The following is a 12,771-nucleotide window of genomic DNA, read 5'->3' on the forward strand; positions in this document are numbered from 1 at the left end:
TAATGAATAGGTCCAGTCCAATAATGGACTCTTTAGAAAATGCTGTCAGTGTGAAGAGCTGTTTGGGTGTGCTCATGTGACCCAGTAGGGCACGGAAAAGGAGCCCTCGTGTATCCAAAGAGTGCTTTCACATTTAATCCATTCATTAAGCACGGAATGGTGTAATTATGTTGTGTGTTAACCACGAATGAAGATCAGACAGTGTGTGTGTGTGTGTGTGTGTGTGTGTGTGTGTGTGTGTGTCGGGAGAGAGAGAGACGTTTGTTTCTGGAAATAACACAGACTGTCATGAATATATAATAATGTTTATTGTAATTAAAAGATCAGGCTTACAAGGCAAATGTCTGTGGATAAGAATAATCCAACAACACGAACATTCCAGCTTTCAAGATTCAGGTAGGAATTAGCCAAGAACGAAGGGATAACATTGTTTATTTGCTCATGTATTGTTTATAGGCTACTAAAGGAATTATGCAAGTCAGAGAATGGCACAACAAAGCGTTTTTTTTGCGTGTGTGTGTACGGGTGCAATTCCTGACACTAAGGTCATTTTGGAGTGCTATAATGGTCAAATTAAATTGCTTAAACGAAATTGTCAGTAGGTAGTGAATAAGTAGCAGGAATAATTTGCGCTGAAATGCCGCCGATGTCTAAAATGTGATTAGGGACATTTGTGGTGTTGGGTTTATTATCTTATTCATTCTCTGTCAAATTGTATTTTCTTTGGTAGAAGTATGAACTGGATGTTAACAACTTAAAGGCACAGTTCACTCAAAAACGGAAAACTGATTTTTTTTTCTTTTCGCACATACCAATTTAAGTTGATTTTTAGTCATTTTGGACTTTTATTTTGAAAAGTCTTCTATTCTGAATGTGTTTTGTCTTTCCTTTTGCTGTGAATCAATGTATTTTGCCTTCAGGTTTGTTGTGCATTTAAACGGATGATTTCATAAAAGTTCTGGTAAGTTTTCATGCCTGTCATGTTGAATAGTGAGAAATGTTTTTAAGTATTGTGATTGTGAACACATTTTATTTTGCTCTATGTTGTTGTTTTCATCACTGAATTTGTGTTTTACACTATATCACAACTTTAGACATCATTACATATATATATATTTTTTTAGTGATGTCAAACGACATTGGCTATTTTAAATGCTGTCAAATGTATTTTGCGATTTATCACATCAAAGTTTGTATATATATATTTAGAAACTTTAATGTTAGATGAGATTAATCAATTTGACAGCACTAAGTATTTTGTGTCTCATTTTTGACTACAAATTGTGGTTGTGTTGTCTTCATGCGCCATGTTTGAATTGAATGAGATTTTGTATTTTATTTTAATTTCAAAATAATCAGCTAAATGTCATTACCATCAGCTATTCGTTTGACTGCAAACCGTTTTCAGTAGGCTACTGCTATCATGGGTGGTGCATTGGAACTTCACCACAGGAAATGACCAATCAGGAAGCAAAGAATTCTCAGAGTGGGCGGAGTCTGTGAGACTAATTGAACATGAGTAGTGATTTCATTAACCCAAGACAGATTTCATTAACCCAGGACATCTTTTATTAGCCTAACAGCATTAAAGGCATAGGAAGGGGGTCTTTTTCAATATCTACCTCTGTTCTCTGAACCGAAGTAAAACCCTTTCAGTTGAGTTTATTCAGTTTATGAATGGCTGCCATGATGGTTTGGTATGGTACTGTTTGACAGTGAAAGAAAGTGTGATTATGGTACTTTCCACAAATAGGGCAAGATGGGCTTATATCAGAATGAAGAAGAAAAAAAATCACAGGAAAATGTAAATTTACACTAAATATCTTTAAATAGGGGAAAAAATAGAGCTGTAACTCTTTATTCTCGAGAGAAAAAAAAATTTTAGTTTACCTGGAGATTACAATAAAAATACACAAACGGATATTACTGTATTAACACTTAACATGTTGATCATGTTTGAAATAATTCTGAACATTTAAATGATATATTTAATATATTTAATTTAGATAAAAGTAAAAAGTTGTAATTATTTTAAAAATATGTTTAAAACAAAAAAATACTTTATTAAATGAATGAACATTCCCTTATTATCACTTGACTGTTCATGGAAAGTGTCCCATTAACAAACATGGGCATAATCATGTTGTTTAACCTCTTTTTTTAGCAAATATGGATCTAAATCATTCACAGCTATCTCAGTTGTGAGTGCTTCCCTCCAGTCCAGACAGCTGCGTGTTAAAGGGTTAAATATGGTTTTAATTGTGATGCTAATGTGCTCGGAGATGGGAGACATTATTACGCCCTCAGGGACGGGGAGATAGAGGGAGGATGGAGGAACGAAGAAGAGGAGCAGAGCGATCCGACGCGGGAGGGATCCGGTTGGGGTATTTTAATGAGTGCACCTGAAATAAACAAAGAGATATGAGATATGTCCGTGACATGCTTGCAATATCCCCTTATGCCAACAATGTCAGGGACTCTCGGAGCATTCGGGGCTCCATATTATCGGGCAGGAGTGAACCGGGATGCCATCTGGGCTCAAATCCGAGCTGTCGCAGGGTCTTATCAGCTCCTGGCAGCCGCTAATCAATAATCTGATAGCGTTTCTGACATGATTGCGTTTAAATCTGAGACATCTCCCTCTCCTTTTGTTAGACCGGGCAAACACTGTGTTTTTGAACGTTGATGTCTGCAGTAGGGGATTTTGGGTTTAACCTACTGTTTGTTTTATGCTTCTTGGCAGCATTGTAGCAAATCCTTAGAGCCAAGGAAAACTGGATGGATTAGGAGCGAATGCTGGCTCGCTGTGGTCCAGATGTGTTTGGGAACGGTTGGTCGGGGAGCCTCTGCAAGATGTTGGGCAATTTTTGAGAAAATTAGAAATAAGCAAGAGGGTTTGTTGACCTCGTTTCTACAGATGTAGCGTTCCACCCTGATACGGACACATTCTTTGAGGTCGGCTCAGCGGAGAACTTCCCATGTCTCATTTTCACTTGGTTTGTTCACTGCTTAAGCTAAGCAAAGGGAATTTGTAGATAAAAATAGAGGGATTTAAGCTATAGGATGTTTTAAATCCTACAATCTTAAGTGTTCTGTACCTCTTAAAACATTTGGGAACAGGCCTGAATTTGTATTCATGTCTCAAATGGTGCCACTGCTTGTGCCCGAGCCGAATCTAGAACTATTTTGCGTGGTTGGCGGGGAAAAACGGAAGACTGATGGTCTTAAACCAGGAATCGGCCTGATTATCTTGTAGTGTGTGGGTGCCTTCAGCTGGTAAAAGTTCCTTACAATGAGTACAGAGGAGGAACTAGTAGTTTAAATAATTGAAACAGTTCTGTTTGACACCCACAACTGTGCATTGATGTATTGTGTGTCAACATGATGGCCTAAGTGGGTGGTTCTTGGCCAGAATAAGCAGCAATGTGTTAAGATGGTTGAACTCCACCAATCCCATTCCCAGTTCAAGACAGATTGATAAGACAGTGCAGTGCTGGAGACTCCAATGGTCCTCGATCATAATGCAATTTCTGCCGCCACACTGAGCAATTGACTACGCCACGTCTCGCCTGAGGAGAACGATCAGGAAATGGCTTTAATGTTCCTGTTTTCAGGGTTTCCAGGCAGAAACATTTTCTCAAATCTATTTCTTGTTTCCCGAGAGATACAGATATGATGAAACCGTCGTTAAGGTGCCAACGGACAGTATTTTAATCCATTTATCGGTTTAAAAAGAAACAAAGGCCAAAAGAACAGATTGAAAAGCATCAACCGCCGATGAACAACGTCTATCTTTGTTTCTAAGTTTTCGACAGCTTTAGTGTTTCACGAACAGCACTGGTGTCTGAGAGTTCCTGTTTTATGGGTGTACAGACTTGTATTAAACAAGTTTGTCTGCTGTGTTACGTCAGCAAGGGTTATCTAGAAGTCAAAGAGTGAAACTCAAATAATAATGAGAGATTATTCTTCTGAACCGATTATTTTGAGTGATTTATTCAGACTTATTCACGAATTGAAGTACATGCTTTGATTGAAAACTGTTTATTTTTGTTTATTATGTTGATTATGGAATATCTTTGTGGAAAATACATATTGTATTAGAGCCAGATCGATTTATCGGAGGCCGATATTATCGGCCGATATTAGGCATTTTCCAAACTATCGGTATCGGCAGTTATAATGGCCGATAAATGAATATTTCAAAAATAAACTAAAAACGGACGAAACACGCTTCAACCATGTCATGAGTGTTGGAGTTGTATAGTTTGTGCACTAGAGGGCACTCTACACCGTCCCTGTTGGCAACACTCGTGTATAACGCGCCACGCATCCTGCAACCTGCTGATCCAGTTTGCAGGTAGCTTATAAGGCAATGTAGGGACTAATTATTATTTTATTTATCAGAACTTTAATATATTTTGATGTTCATCTGTTCTGTTGTAACAATAAAAGAAACAAGTTTCTTTTTAAAATGCATCATCATTATTTTAGTTAACTCTTAAATAACTAATAGCTAATGTTAGGGAAATCTGTTAATGTTTTGTTGCGCTTTTCTGAAATAAAAAAAAAAACAAAAAAATATCGGCCGATATATCGGATTTTAAAACCAACAAATATTTGTATTGGTATCGGCCTTCAAAATCCTTTATCGGTCGGGCTCTATATTATAGAATATAATGTCGAGTGCGGTTGCAATCAAAGCTCAAAAATTTTGACCGATACCGATAACCGATTATTCTTTAGATTTGAAAGCCGATAACCGATATGTTGGCCGATAAATCTAAATCCAAATTTTTATATAATTTTTGAGAGCCTGATTACAAAAACAAAAGTCTCACCATTAAAAGTTATGTCCCACGCACACAATTTTATGTTGTCTATGTGACAGATTTGCGTTGCACATGTTGCACTTAACTGTATTTTACTTTTTGTAGTGATTCCAATCATATTTTAAGCAATTTAAAACCATCATGGCATCTGAAGTGTCTAAGCCGAAGGAAATAATACATTATTTATTAGCTTTAATATATCGGCCAATACTGACATTTATTGCATAAAATTAAATGAAAAATAAAAATTAAATGAATGTGCTCATATTAAATTATATTTTTTTGTATTCTGTTATTATTTGTTTTGTTTTTTCTCATTATCTTGATTTGGTGTCGTTAGTGTCGCAAAAAATGTAATTCCTTTCCTTTAACATATAAATTGCGCTACCAGTTCATTGAAACAATAAAATAAATTGGAATCTGCGTATAAAATTGCATTTGCTATACAGGAGAAACATATTGGACTGGCTGGATGGAAATTCATCAGCATTTTAATGCTGTACTGCAATAGTTCCTCTATTGATGCCTTTGGGGATTTATGACGTCAAAGGAGGTGATTTTTCTTTTTGACCCTTATGACCCCTGAGACACACTCACGCTTCAAGCGATCTAGGGCATATGTTCTTCTGCCTGATATAGAAACAGTGTCAAATTTTAAGCCTGAAACGCTGACTATTCTTCCTTGTTGCTCTCTATCTTACTTCTCTAGTTTTTAGGATTCGTTTCTGCTCTTCTCTTGCCAAATTTCTAATCGTGCTCTCATGCATCTCAAACAACCTGCTAAGGTGTTTAAGTGTGTGTCTGGGTGCACTTTATTCATTGTATTCCAGTCTTTTTCAGGCTGGTCTAGTAAGTGTCTGCCCTAGATACACCGCTAGATCCCTCTAATATGCAATGAAATGGGGATTTTAGATCCAGTAGCCCTAAAATGAGTTTGGACATTTTTATAAATGCTTGAATGTGTTTGCAAAATATCAAAACAAGTGGCATTTATTTAAAAGAAATTCAATTCAGATTTTTGCCACTGATTGACTTTTAATTTCATCTTATCAGTAAACATGAAATTTGCTTCGCTGAGTGGATATTTTTGCAGACCCTTTGAACTGTAATATTAGTGATTTATTGTCCGATCGTACACAAATTCATCTTCATCTTCTGTGGCTGACGGCCACTTCGGATGGATCTGAGAATACGCCTCAGTTGCATTAATAATTAATCAAAGAAATGCTTGTGTAAGTGTTCTGTGTGTCTGTGAATTGTGGTAAAAACAACACTAGAATGATATTATGAAGACTTGTAGCTTGAAAATAAATATGTATTTTAGCTAGATATAGCAAAAAGTACCAAAAATACCATGGGTTAACCATGTTTTTATGGGATGTACCATAATAAAACCAAGTTTTTGGTCATATATTGTGGTATATTGAACATATTTATCAATTATCTGATAGCATCATTTTACCATAAAAACGGTGTATTTTCTGTAATAAGTCTAAACAAAGCATCCAGTGTTTCTAGTTCATGTCCATCGTCATGCTGGAGGGAAATGAGCCAATCCAAACACGGATACAGCACTTCCCTTTAGCTGAATCGCACAGGATGCAGGAAGTCATCTGACGAGGTCATATCCTGTCACTGATGTAACCTCAGGTGTAGTTTATTACTATTTTTATGAGGAACTATGAGGAAGTATCAGAAAAGGTTTAGTCAGTGTGAAGTTGTATTTCACAAGGATTTGATGTTGACAACAAGGATTGAACTGAGATACAAGCTACTGATAATTTAAAGCTGTTAACTACAAAATCAACTATCAAAAGTAGCTCAAGATTGAGAAATGATTAGCTTATGATTAGCTTAGCAAGTTACATTTTGAAAGCTATCAATTAAAAACGTACACTACATGCTATCTAACAAGATTTATAAACCACGTTTAGGAAGCAACTTAAAATTATTAGTTTTAGCTTAGCAAGCTAGTGTTTAACAGAAAATTAGCCAAATTTAGCTAAAATTAGCTGTTAAGCTATCAATTAAAAACTAGTTAACTACCGTACACTAAATGCAATCTAACAAGATTTATAAACCACTTTAGGGAGCTACTTAAAATTATTAGTTTTAGCTTAGCAAGTTAGCGTTTAACAGAAAATTAGCTAAATTTAGCTAAAATTAGCTGTTAAGCTATTAATTAAAAACTAGTTAACTACCGTACACTACATGCTATCTTAACAAGATTTGTAAACCACTTTAAGGAGCTACTTAAAATGATTAGTTTTAGCTTAGCAAGCTAGCATTTAACAGAAAATTAGCCAAATTTAGCTAAAATTAGCTGTTAAGCTATCAATTAAAAACTAGTTAACTACCGTACACTACATGCAATCTAATAAGATTTATAAACCACTTTTAGGAAGCTACTTAAAATTATTAGTTTTAACTTAGCAAGCTAGCGTTTAACAGAAAATTAGCCAACAAAACATAGCTACATTGAAGCTAATCTCACAAAATAATAAGGATCTTAATTAGGGTGGCAGTTACAACTGAACAATATTGCTATACTAGAAAAACATATCTTATAATTGGTTGTGATTACATCATGTTGTGCAGCAGTTTCGCGCTCTGTGGAAGAAGTCTGGTTTTAATCGCAAACCACCAAATCCCAGCGTACATTTAATGTGGTTTATTAGATTTTGATATATCAGCCAGGCTAGTAAATGGGCTTTGCGCTAACCTCAAGATAACCTGCCAATAGTCTCAAAATGGCCAAATGTCATCCGATTAATCGCCTTTCTGATATATCCATCACTAATAACCCATCACAAAAATGTTGTGGTTTGTGTACTTCTTTGTGATTAAAAACAGGCTTTTCTCCTCGACTGAAATAAGACAATGTAGAATCATACTTACTTTTTTCTCTGCTAGGGATATAAATGTGTGTGTGTTCACGACCCCACCAGACGGAAAAACACGAGCAGAACTCATTCCAGGTTGTCAAGGAAACAAACTTGTCACATCTTCATTACTTTTAATTGTTTTTCTTCTTGATGGGCTGTACGTGTTATGATTTAATGTTTTACTAATCAAAACCAGCAGGCACAATTACAACAGAAAAGCTGTTTTATTCTGGGTTTTGCAGTCCAGTTGGACTCTTTCGTGTATTTCTGTGTGTGTGAAAGAGAATCTTTTATTTGGATGCATTTGTTGGGCTCCACCTCGTCTTGCCAATATTTTGACCTGAAACTTTGGCCTCATTCGGTTCTGATGAAGTCATGGAGTTACACCCCGTCTTTACACACATGCGTTGGCTCTTTTTCACGACATTTCAGATTGTTTGCTCTGCATCTTTTCCGCAGGTTTCTGAGAAACTCCACTTAAAACTCCACTTAACTTGGCAGAAACATCAAGAAATGTTGGCCACATCTCCTAAAATGTCAATACGTGTGTACAAAATTCAGCATTCAAACTCTCACAACAACAAACATGGATGTCAGTTTAACTCATTAGGTTTTACTTATTTTTGACGAAGAAATTGGCGACCTCAGATGTATTAACTAGAGATCGACTGATAAATTTTAAGTATCCGATATTGCAATAGTCAGAAAATATTTTTTAAATATCGTTTTGTTTATCCTTTTTTGACGATAACATATTCAATTAAATTCAAATTTATTTCTACAGCGCTTTTCACAATACATATTGTTTCAAAGCAGCTTTACAGAAAGTGCATTTCAGAAATGTACATGGAAAAATACATTTATTTAATCATGTATTTATTTAGGGCATAACATATCGCCGGCGTCGAGTCGTCTCTTCACATGTGTTGGGGCATCGGAAGTCTCTGTGAGAGGCTGGATACAAACTGGAGCTGACGGACACCATTTTCCTGGCGGATAACAGCAGAAAAGCAAATGGGAAATAATTAGCATAGCTGCTGTTCATAATATTAATGCGTTCGATCTGATTCAACAGAGGAATAAAAGGTAAGCATTATGTGAATACTTGGGTAAAGAGATGCGTCTTTAATCTAGTTTTAAACTGGGACAGCGAGTGTGAGCCTTGAACAATATCAGGAAGGCTATTCTAGTGTTTAGGAGCAAAATGCGAGAACGCCCTCCCTCCTTTAGTGGACTTAGATATACTAGGAATGACCAGAAGAATGGCCTCAAATTTAGTGATCTTAAAGAATGAAGTGGATTGTAGGGTGATAGAAGATCCATTAAATACACAGGAGCTAAACCAGATAGGGCTTTATAGGTCAGTTGTAGTACTTTGTAATTGATAGGGAACTAAATAGGTAACCAGTGTCGAGATGATAAAATTGGTGTTAGTAAGAATATGATCACTGTACTACAACAACAAAAATGTGCACTGTTAATATTACAAACGTATGTCATATTACAGGATAACGCACTCAGAAGAGGACTGAGATCTAGATTTAGCCGAGTGTGAAGAGACGGTTCTTACGTCTGCAAGTCAACGTTACGAGGCTCTGCTGTCTCACAAGGTAAACCTAACATGAATTTTCCTGAAAAGAGCAGGAATGTTGATTACTTCTGGATACATCTAAAGGAAATGAATGTTTTCCTTCGTTTTAAGGGAGTTGGAGTAGCCGAATCCTTGACTTGATTTTTCCAACACCTCATAAAGCATGAGGCGAGCTATATGGATGTATGTGCGTGAGTGCTGAAATGATTCACGGCGCCATGGAAACACAACTCACGGCTTCCTGCCGCACATATGGAGACGGTAAGGTTGCCTGTGATCTCATATCAAAAACACTGGTAGGACTCTGAAGTTCAACCTGCTCTCTTGAGGACACATTCATCTCAGGAACTTCTTAAAGGTATAGATCACCTCTCGCCCTCATGTCTCTCCAAACCTCTGCAACTTTCTTTCTTCTCTTGAACGCATAGAAAGAATTGTTGATGAGCGCTGTTGTTTATGCTGCTCTTTTCTATACAACAGAAGCATATTGTAACAGTCAAACTTGGAAAAAAAAGAAAATACCCCAAAATGACCATAAAAGTAGCCATTTAGTGTTATTGACGTCAACCCTGACTTGCAAATTATTTGATTTGAGACTTGTTGATTCTCTTAAAGTAATATTTGATTTAATGTTTATGAGTAATAAAATTATGAGTAATAAAATGATTGATTTTACATATTATATGATATACTGATGTATAATTTAAGTTTTATAAATTATTTCCTGTCTTTCATATTGTGGTGATTTCAGGAAGACTTCAGGGAAATTAAATTCTTGTATTATATTTGATGCATTCTTCTTGAATTTTATATTTAAAGACATAAACTCAAAATAAATTGCAATTACTCTTTAAATAAAAGTCGCTGGTTGTATTGGGCACAATTAATCAATATGTTATTTTAAAACAATTAATTAAATAAAATATGTAATCACATGTTTACATATGAAGCATCAAATTAAATTGAATAATTATTCACATTTAAATGTATTTTTAATAATAAAATGTAATGGTTAATTATATCAGATATGTAATTATTTAATCATTTATTATACAATATATATTTTTATTTAAATAATATATTTATTTAATTAATCATTTGTATATATAAATTTGAATGCAATAATCCTTAGTGGGCTGTCTTTTTTTAAAATATTTTATCATATTTGTACTTATAAAATTAATTGTATAGTCTTATGTGCTGCCTATCAAATATTTATATAATAATTTAATGATATTTGTACATATAAAACTTATTAATTAATAGTAATATTTAATGATCTTTTTTCCAACTGTTTTCCTTGTTCTTGTTTCAGCTTTTATTTCATGACTTTTATTTTGTCACTGTATCTTTATTTCTTGTTCTTGTTGAATTCTTGTTTTCTTATTAGATAGTTTGTTTGTTTTTGATTGACATCACTAATATTTCCATTGATATTGATGCCATTGACTGCCACCAGCCAATCACTGTTGCCATATTTTTCCCCCAGGAAAACTAGTCACATGGCATTTACCGCTCAGGTGATTGGCTCAAAATACATTTTGGTCACATTTAGTTAGTTTCCGTTTCTCATTTTCTTACTAAAATTCACGAAATACTAACCAATAACAGCTTACTTTTTATAAAGAAAATAAGGTCAAGACTATCATTTATATGATACCACTCAGAAATATGTCACATTATGCAAGCTGAAATATTGAGAAATATTTACTATTATCTTTGTTTGCAGACTTTTTTGGGGGCTGGGGGAGGCTATAATGGTTTGACACTTGAGGGTTTTATCCTCATTCTGAGCACTTCTTGGACATGATGGACAGAACGAGGAGAGAACGACAGAGCGCGAGGGGAGGTTTTTGGCTTATGATTTTCCATAAGCCTTTCACTGTCACTGCTGCATTATACAATCCAACCCACAAGCCTGGGCTCAGCACTGCTGACAAGCAACTCAGCTTTAGAAGATGAAAGAAAGAAATATTGCAATTCTCCCCCCCATCTATATCATAGAAGCATTCAGGCGATATTAACATGCTGATGTGACTCTGCATAATCCGCGTGTCAGCAGTTGCCTTATTCACAGCGCAAACAAAACAAGTGTGTGCCGTATTGGTTAAATGGCAAACAAATGGATCAGTGTGGGAATAAAACTAACAGGCAGGGAAGTTTGAGTTATTGTGGTGTCATCGCTCATAAACCTGGGTGACTTTTTACCACCTTTAACCCCTTTTGTTTTTCTCATCTCATTTTAATTGTATTGGAGACAACATGAAACACCTTTAACTTTTATAATGCAAAGTATTTTCAAGCGGGACGATAATTGTCGAAAATAATGTGGGCTGGACTTGATTTTTGATTTGATTGGATTGTGAAAATCAGGCTACAATTTTTATTCGATAATATTTTTTATTATTGGGCATTGTAAAAAAAAAAAGTTTTAGACGTGGATGTGATCACATTTTCATGAAAGTTGAGGAAAATAAACTTTTCTTTACAAAAATGCGAACTGAGGAATTTAGCAGAAGTCGAGGAGGGATGTGTGTTTAAAAAGTAAATAGACGGGATTTGATTGGTTTGTGAAAATGATAATGTTATGCAATGTTACTCCAAAATTATTATTGAACAATATTTTTTTTCCCCTAAGACATTATTTATAATGGTGAAAGATATTAAATCTTTATAAACATGCTAGCAACATGCTAAGACAAGCTAAAAACATGATAAAAGATGCTAGAAATTGCTTAGCAACCATCCAAAACCCCATAGCAACCACCTAGGAACACAAGTTCATAGCAACCAACTACTACACTTTAGCAACTGCATAGCAACACCCTAGCAAACACCCAGAATACGTTAGAACACCCTAGCAACCACCCAAAATACCTTAGCAACCACCTAGCACGACCCAAAACACCCTAGCAACCACCCAGAACTGTTTAGAAACTATCGATCTATCGTTCTATCTATCTATCTATCTATCTGTCTGTCTGTCTGTCTGGCTTATAGTGCACACTGAGTCAAGCATAATAAAACCATGGACATTTATTCAAGTATTGGGTACATTTTAATATTCTATGATCTTTAAGTTCTAGAATACACGATTGCACTGCTTATAAACGGCATGTTTTGCCTTGTTGAGTGCTCGACTTGTTAGCCAATAGAATATCAGGATTCTTCCTAATTCCTCAGCTCCTGGCCAATGAGACTCCCGTGTCTCATCATAAACCTGCCCAAAGTCACGGCAGCATTGGCTCAGGGGCGTCACATATTCTTTGTCATGTTTACTCAGAGTGACAGAATCATCTATAGAAAACCAATCTGGAAGCAACCCGCAGCCACTGGAGTGGAACTGGATTGAGTTAAGAGATGACATTTTCTTCAAAATATCACATTTATGACATATCTGGGTCTTTACAGTCCGGAATGTCACAACTTCATGCCCTGGAAAAAAGTGAACTGCCTATTGTGTGAC

General features: G+C 35.5%; 1 long non-coding RNA gene across 6 annotated transcripts in view; it reads left to right on the forward strand.

Annotated features, from left to right (window-relative positions):
* Positions 1-895: 895 nt before the first annotated feature.
* LOC148995787 (uncharacterized) overlaps positions 896-12,771 on the forward strand; it is a 49,530-nt gene continuing 37,654 nt past the window's right edge. For all 6 annotated transcript variants that reach the window (XR_016169534.1, XR_016169532.1, XR_016169537.1 and 3 more), the window contains exons 1-4: positions 896-961; positions 8,599-8,800; positions 9,222-9,324; positions 9,417-9,663. This is a non-coding gene — a long non-coding RNA (uncharacterized LOC148995787). The remainder of the gene's footprint in view (positions 962-8,598; positions 8,801-9,221; positions 9,325-9,416; positions 9,664-12,771) is intronic.

The sequence above is a fragment of the Pimephales promelas genome, chromosome 2 (genome assembly GCF_988280905.1).
Source record: "Pimephales promelas chromosome 2, fPimPro1.hap1.1, whole genome shotgun sequence".
Classification (NCBI taxonomy): Eukaryota; Metazoa; Chordata; class Actinopteri; order Cypriniformes; family Leuciscidae; genus Pimephales; species Pimephales promelas.